The 7,154-nt window shown below is 42.6% G+C and overlaps 1 pseudogene; it reads left to right on the top strand.

Moving 5' to 3' along the window:
* Positions 1–3,274, top strand: part of LOC134944255 (farnesyl pyrophosphate synthase-like) — a 29,621-nt pseudogene extending 26,347 nt beyond the window's left edge.
* The last annotated feature ends 3,880 nt before the right edge of the window (positions 3,275–7,154 follow it).

Here is a 7,154-nt window from a genome sequence, read left to right on the forward strand (position 1 = left end):
CGCCACTTTGTGGCTGCCAGACATAGTTTAGTCAGTTTAAAATACAGGATGATCGACCATATTCCCCTGTCGTTGAGGGGCGGAGATCGGGGGGCTGCTTTATTAAGATGTGAATCCCGTTGGATTTTTCGCCTAGATACTATCAGTCCTAGGGGGCTCAATGACGCGATACCTTTGTCTGGTTATAATTGATCCTCCAGTATCACTTTCTGTCGTGCCATGTTATGATGCTGCGTTATGGTGATATGGAGTATTGAGCTAACATATACAACGTCTACTCTGTGTTTATTTATTTTTATCTGGTTAAGTAGACATCAGTGCGTTTTCTATATGTTTTTCTATTTATTGTAGTATATGGATTGTGACCGTTTTCCAAAATGCAGATATTGTATTATCCCCAGTTCCCTTTGTACACACATTCCCGGGTTACCATGGTGATGGGATGCACTGACGTCAGCCGCATGCGCGGTGACGTCTTTCTTAGGTGCCGCTTCCGGACCACCGGGCCGCCCAGCGAGCACACCTGGACACAATTGGTGAGGGATATAAGGTGAGTGATTTTGATATGTGTTATCTGTATCCTGACGAAAATTCTTTGGAATTGAAACGTTGATACGTATTGCTGTGGTCTCTGTACTTATTTATATCCAGCCGTGAGTGCCGCTTCTCCTTTCCTCATATATATATATATATATATATATATATATTATTTTTTTTATTTAAAAGCACGATAGTTTAAAATGAAGATGTCATTTTGAGTCAATACATAGACCTGTAGGTGTTGCTAATGTTCTTTTGCAGAGATTAACACGTTGTTTTAATAACCAGATGTTTTTGTTACATGCATGGCTAGGATTTTTTAAACATATATATAAACTTTGGGGTATAATTTAGTAATTGTGATAATGCTTTTCAGTTACAATGAAAATATAATCTGTTAGCGGGTTCTTAAACGTCGTACTCAGCACTTCAAAAATATACCAAATACTTAAAAAGATATATATATATATATATATCTTTTTATTTAAAAGCACAATAGTTTAAAATTAAGATGTCATTTTGAGTCAATACATAGACCTGTAGGTGGTGCTAATGTTCTTTTGCAGAGATTAACATTAATAACCAGGTGTTTTTGTTACAAGCGTGGTAGTTCGTGGCTGTAAGGATTTTGAAATTGTGGGGTCACGGGTAGCCCGTACATCTAAGGTTTTTGAAATTGTGCTGTCATCATTAATCATGCATGGTCATTAAAATCAATATGCTTTTTAAATAAGTGCCATGTGTGATGCTTCCGTGCATCTAAGAAAATGGACACGGTCATAAGTCATTATGCTTTTTAAACCTGTACCATGTGTGCCAAGCATGAAGTTTAAATTGCTGGAATGTGTGAACTATAACATGTGAACTATAACACTGTAATGTAAAGTGTACAGACTAGTCAAAATAGTGAATTTTTTTCATCACAAGCTGGTTTGTGATACAGCTTTATGGCGTATTCTGCGACTGGTGTTACGTGACACTCTTTTCAAAGCCATTATTTTTTAATACGGTTTAATATCGAACTCTATAAATCTTATATAAAATTTTATATAAAAGCGATATCAAACACTATCATTTAATATTAAAGGAGGCGTGCCACTGGAGAAAGGGGTGGAGCAACTGTCACTTTGACAGAAAGGTGGTCTTTCTCTACTCACCTTCCCTAACAGTTCCTCCTTCTGTGTTTACACATTCCCTAACAACTCCTCCTCTTCATGTGGTTACACCTTTCTTGAGATATCATGTTCCCTGATATCTGTGCCTCATGTGCTTATACCTCCCCCGACAGCCCCTACTGCTGAAGTTACTTCTTTCCTGACAGCTACTGCTGATGAGCTTACACCTTCTTCATCACTCCTCTTCCTGTGCTTTAACTTTCCCAGACAGACACTCCTCTAGCAGTTACACCTTCCCCAGCAGCTCTTGCTGCTGCATGTACAACTTTCCAGACAGCCCTTCCTCTTCCTCCTTGTGTTTACATCTTTGCCGACAGCTCCAACTCCTGCATTTTCACCTTCCCTGACAGCTCCTTCTCTTGCATTTACACCTTCCCTGACAAATCCTACTCCTGCATTTACACCTTCCCTGACAGATCCTCCTCCTGTGCTTACACCTTCCCGACAGCTCCTCTTTTTGCATTTACACATTTCCCGACAACTGCTGCTGAACATACACCGTCCCTGATAGCTCCTCCTCCTATGTTTAAACCTTCCCTGACAGCTCCTCTTTCTTTTTCTTGTGTTACACCTTCCCTGACAGTTCTTCCTACTACATATACACCTTACCCAAAAGCACCTTCTCCTGTGCTTACACCTGACTGCTCCTCCTGCGATCACACCTTTCCCATTACACTTACACATTACTGACAGTTACTTCCACTGCATTTACATATTTCATGACAGCTCATGCCGCTAAGCTTCCACCTTCCATGACAGTGCCTTCTGCATTTACACCTTCCCTGTAAACTCATTCTCCTGAGCTTAAACCTTCCCCAACAGCTCCTCCTTCTCTGAATATTACACCTTCCCCATCAGCTCCTCCTCCTGTGATTACACCTTCCCCATCAGCTTCTTCTCCTGCACTTTCACATTACTGACAGCTGCTCCAAATGCAGTTAAACATCTCCTTGACAGCTCCTGCTACTGAGCTTACACCTTCCATGACAGCTGATTCTCCTGCACCTATACCTTCCCTGACAGCGTCTGCTCCTTCTGCAGATACACCTTCCCTGACAGCTCCTCTTCTTGTGGTAAAACCTTCCATGACAGCTCCTCCTCCTGCAATTATACCTTCCCTGACAGTTCCTTCCCCTGCAGTTACACCTTCCTGGCAGCTCCTACTCTTCTTGTGGTTAGACGTTCCTATAAAGCTCCTCATCCTCCTGCAGATATATGTTCTTTATGAATCACTGGTTATATATATGCTAAAGGCACCAATTTGGTCATCGCCATTGGTTACACATGTCCTAGCAGTATGCCTCAGCTGGGGTGCACACTATCTCTGGTATTAACCCTCGCATTGCTGTCACACACAGGAGAACTACGGCTATGATGATGTGGACAAATTGCAGAAGGTAAAGCAGCTGTACGACGATCTAGACCTGTCCACTGTGTACAAACAACATGAGGAGGAGACTTATCAGAGACTGCAGATTTTCATCTCCCAGCATGCAAATGGGTTATCCAAAGAGATCTTCTTAAGCTTGGCACACAAGATTTACAAGAGACAGAAATAAGTGTTTGCTAACTATATGTAGAGCTGAAATGGTCCCCACCACATGGGATGGGTGTGGATCACTGGGTAGACCTTAAATAGTTTGTCATTGTCTAGGTCAACCCCAAAAGGTCGACATGCACTAGGTCATCATGGAAAAAAGGTCAACATGGACAAAAGGTCGACACAGGAAAAGGTTGACATGAGTTTTATATTTTTTGGCGTCGTTTATGTAAAATGACCGGGAATCCCAATTAGTGCTTCCCCTTGCATTGCTCCCTTTGTTACTATTCCCAACCACAGTCTACATGAATGGTAAAGTATGAAAAAGTTGAAAATGAAAAAATTGTAAATACTCATGTTGCCCATATACTGCCAACCTTTTGACCATGTCGACCTAATGCATGTCGACCATTAGTGGTCAACCTATTGACTCTCAACCTTATTACTGTCAACTTATCATCTGGATGCCCATGGGATGTAGCTCTGGTAATTGATTGTTCCCCTGCAAAGTATGCATCTACGCTCCTGCTCACAGTCAGTACAGTAATCCTGATCTCATGTTCCTGTGCCTTGGATTTCCTTATAACCAGTGCCCTGTTTCCAATCCATGTGTCCTGTACTGGTCAGATTACCAATATTTCCAGCTCACAGCTTGTCTGCATTTCCAAAGTTAAGTTTAACGTTTACATGTGTCTGTGAATCCTGCAATGCCTGATACAGTCTGCTATGCCTGATGCCAATTACATCATCACTCAAGACTCATTCTTCTTGTTGCTATTTTATGTTTTTGGATCTTTGTTTCTTTTGCCATGTCTGAGAAAAGCAGCATTGCCTGATGGTATCCGGATGACAGATAGACAGTGTCTAGTAAGACAGTCAAAAGATAGACACCAGATGTTAGACATACATTTGGTCGACAGGGTCAAAAGATCAACAAGTCCAAAAGGTCAACATAAAAAAGATAAACAGTACAATAAGTTGACAAGGTCAAAAGGTCGACATGAAAATGTTCTACATTTAGAAGGGAGAAAGTTTTTATTTTATTTTACATGTTTTGGACTATTTCATACCTTCTCTATACATGTTGGCATAGAGTTGGTTATAAATCTTGTAGCGAGCTCCGTGAGGGTATGCCTTTCTATAATTGGGGGTCCCAGATGACAAAACTATCCACACAAACCACAAAAATGCAAAAAAAATGGTGTCTAGCTTTTTATGTGTCGACCATTTTTATGCCGACCTTTTGAGCATGTCGACCTTTTGACCCTGTTGACCTTTTGATTTGTCTCTCTTTTTTATGTTGACTTTGGAGCCTGTCGGCATTTTGACCCTGTCGACCTAATGTTTGTCTAACATGTGGTGTGACATGTGGTGTCTATCTGTTGACTGTCTAACTAGACACTGTCTATCATCCCACACCCTTGCCTGATACATTCCACCATGCCTGATATCTATCACCTAGTACCATACCTGCCTATCCTCCCAGAACGGCCAGGAGGCTCCCAAAGGTTGGGTGGTGCTCCCTGTCCCTCGAGAAAGGTGGGCAAGTATCCCTGCCAGCCCACACAGCCCCCCACACTCCCCCACGACTGCCCATGACAGAGTACAAGTGCTTTTTCTGCAATTAATAGCGAGAAATGGAGCTAAGATAATGCAATCATAATGCCACACCTCCCAGACAGCCCGATTTCCTGCCAACCACACTTCTGTGTGCCTATCATGCTGCTCATCTGTATTCTCAAGAATCCAAGTTTACTTTGCTAAATTTACCTGCATTATCCTTGAATAAACCTATCTGACTTCACTACAAACTGTGACTTGTGGTTCTGCTGCACTCCAGGGAGTTTCCTACTTCCCAACATGGCCCATTCCAGAAGGGACAAAATGCTCTGTTTCTGGCAAGGGCATAGACAGAACTTTATGGGCCCCATAGCAACATTTTGAAAGGGCCTATGTCCCCATACTTCTCGAGTGACACCTCTCCGTAGCAGGTGTTATTTTTAAGCCTCATATTAGTTCCCTACTGTACTGTAGTTAATTTTCTGAACCATAGTAGAGTCTTAGGTGGACATGTACTAAGAAGTGATAAAAGTGAAAAAGTGAGCCAGTGGAGAAGTTGCCCTTGGCAACCAATCAGCTGCACTGTATGCTTTTATAATATGCAAATTATAAATGTTATGTCAATGCTGATTGGTTGCCATGGGCAACTTCTTCACTGGCTCACTTCTCCAATTTTATCACTGCTTAGTACATGCCCCCTTAGTTAACGTTATGCCCCATAGTAGTGCCCTAGTTCATTTTATGATCCCGATTAGTGGCCTAGTTCACATTATGTCACATTGCAGGGCTGCCAGTACACAGTATGCAACACAGTACCCACAATTCATTTTACGTTAAATACAGTATCCCCAGTTCATATTATGTAACATAATGCCCTCCAGTTAATTTTTTACTACATTACAATAAACAGGTCCAGGCACATAACTAGATAAATTGTAGGCCACAAGGCAAAAGATTGTAAGGGCTCTTATGTACCACCCAATGTTGAAAAATGGACATAACGCATGTAACTTTGAAAGCAAAGGTGGGCCCCTCTAAGCTCTGGGCCCCATAGCAGCTGCACTCCCTGCACCTATGGTAGGTACGCCCTTGGTTCCTGGACTTTCTTCTAAATTTATGACTGTCCTCACCTGTGTTGAACTAGTTAAGTATAACAAAGGTGTTTTACCACAGCCTGGTGATGGTAATAATAAACTGAGAGGGAAGTCCAGGAACAGAACATTTTGTCCCTCCTGGAATGTTTCATGTTGGTGGGTATGGAGTTTAATAATATAATGACCAGCCAAAACTAAAAGCAGTTGCTAGACACTGCTGTTGTTTTGTTGTTATTATTATTATTAACCTTTATTTATATGGTGCCACAAGGGATCGCAGCACCCAATTACAGTACATAAACAAATAAGTAAAAGAGGAAAACAGTAACTGCAGACAATATACTGTAGGACAAGTACAGGGTATATAAACAGCTGTGTCAGCGGATGATTCTGAGATCAGTATCAGGGTGGCAGAAAACTGCAGGATTTGGTGCTGTCGAAGATAGTTTAAGTAAGAGAAGGAAAAGTACATAAAGGGAAGAGGGCCCTGCTCTTGAGAGATTACATTCTAAAGGGATGGGGCAGACTGACAGGGGTAACACAGATGGGGTAGAGAGAGAACGTGGAACAGAGGGTTAAGATGAGATTTGGCTGGGTTTGGTGAAGAAGTGGGTCTTGAGAGCCCATTTTAAGTTTTGTAAAGAGGCGGAGAGTCTGAGGGGGAGAGGTAGAGAATTCCAGAGAAAGGGAGCAGCACATGAAAAATCTTGAAGGTAGGAGTGGGAGGTGGAAATCAGTAGGCAGGAAAGGCAGCATGCATTAGCAGAGCGAAGAGGACGGGATGGAGTGTAAAGGGAGCAGGGCCGGTTCTTGCCCTTGTGGCGCCCCGGGCAAAAAATAGGGGCTTCATATGGGGGCATGGTCAGTTACGCCCCCATTTGTGCCCCCTGTAGCGCCGCTGGAAGAAAAATAAAAAAATAAGAATTTACTTACCGATAATTCTATTTCTCGTAGTCCGTAGTGGATGCTGGGGACTCCGTCAGGACCATGGGGAATAGCGGCTCCGCAGGAGACAGGGCACAAAAATAAAGCTTTAGGATTAGGTGGTGTGTACTGGCTCCTCCCCCTATGACCCTCCTCCAAGCCTCAGTTAGGATACTGTGCCCAGACGAGCGTACACAATAAGGAAGGATATTGAATCCCGGGTAAGACTCATACCAGCCACACCAATCACACCGTATAACTTGTGATCTGAACCCAGTTAACAGTATGACAACCGTAGGAGCCTCTGAACAGACGGCTCAC

Source organism: Pseudophryne corroboree, chromosome 7 (assembly GCF_028390025.1).
Source record: "Pseudophryne corroboree isolate aPseCor3 chromosome 7, aPseCor3.hap2, whole genome shotgun sequence".
NCBI lineage: Eukaryota > Metazoa > Chordata > Amphibia > Anura > Myobatrachidae > Pseudophryne > Pseudophryne corroboree.